The 866-nt window shown below is 48.6% G+C and overlaps 1 non-coding gene across 1 annotated transcript; it reads left to right on the top strand.

The window, feature by feature from the left end:
- The first annotated feature begins 219 nt into the window (after positions 1-219).
- On the top strand, positions 220-291 carry TRNAA-UGC. Its single transcript has one exon. It is a non-coding gene; the product is annotated as a tRNA-Ala (tRNA).
- Positions 292-866: the final 575 nt, after the last annotated feature.

Raw genomic sequence — 866 nt, 5'->3', positions numbered from 1 at the left:
TGCAAGAGTGCTAATGTTTTAAGCATGTTTTTATTTTAAGGGGGGGGGGAAACAACCTTTTGTGTTTGTGTCCTTTACAAAGTTTATATCTCCGCTACCTGGCATTACATTTTATGACACACATGGCCTGGCCCAACAAGGTCTCATTTTATGTCAGATCCGGCCCTCATAACAAATGAGTTCGACACCCCTATTCTAGCCAGTAAGGAAGAGGGAGGAGGGGCTGTGGCTCAGTGGAAGAGTCTCTGCTTTGCATGCAGAAGATCCCAGGTTCAATCCCTGGCGTCTCCAGTTAAAATGAAAAGGCAGAAGGTGATGTGAAAGGCCTCTGCCTGAGACCCTGGAGAGCTGCTGCCAGTCTAAGTAAACAGTACTGACTCTGATGAACCGAAGGTCCGATTCAGTATAAGGCAGCTTCATGTATGTTCAATCTCATCAGGCCTCAGAAACTAAGCAGAATTGGCCCTGATTCATAGTTGGATTGGAGGTCCAGGGTTGCTACACAGAGGCAGGCAATGGCAAGCCACCTCTGTTCATCTCATGCCTTGAAAACCCCACGGGGTTGCTATTGTTGGCTAAAAGCTGACAGCATTTTCCACCACTAGTCAACTGTGCATGGACCTGGATGGCCCAAGCTATCCCAATCTCGTCAGATCTTGGAAGCTAAGCAGGCTCAGCCCTGTTTAGTATTTGGATGGGAGACCACCAAGGAAGTCCAGGGTTGCTATGCAGAGGCCAGCAAAGGCAAACCACCCCCAAAAGTCCCTCGCCTTGAAAACCCTACAGAGTCGCCATAAGTCAGCTGTGACTTGATAGCACTGAGATCCAATCTGGTGTAGTGGTTAGGAGCACGGACTCTAATCTGG

Source organism: Gekko japonicus, unplaced genomic scaffold (genome assembly GCF_001447785.1).
Source record: "Gekko japonicus isolate JY-2015 unplaced genomic scaffold, Gekko_japonicus_V1.1 scaffold1633, whole genome shotgun sequence".
Taxonomy (NCBI): Eukaryota; Metazoa; Chordata; class Lepidosauria; order Squamata; family Gekkonidae; genus Gekko; species Gekko japonicus.
This window is presented reverse-complemented; position numbering and strand designations above follow the sequence as displayed.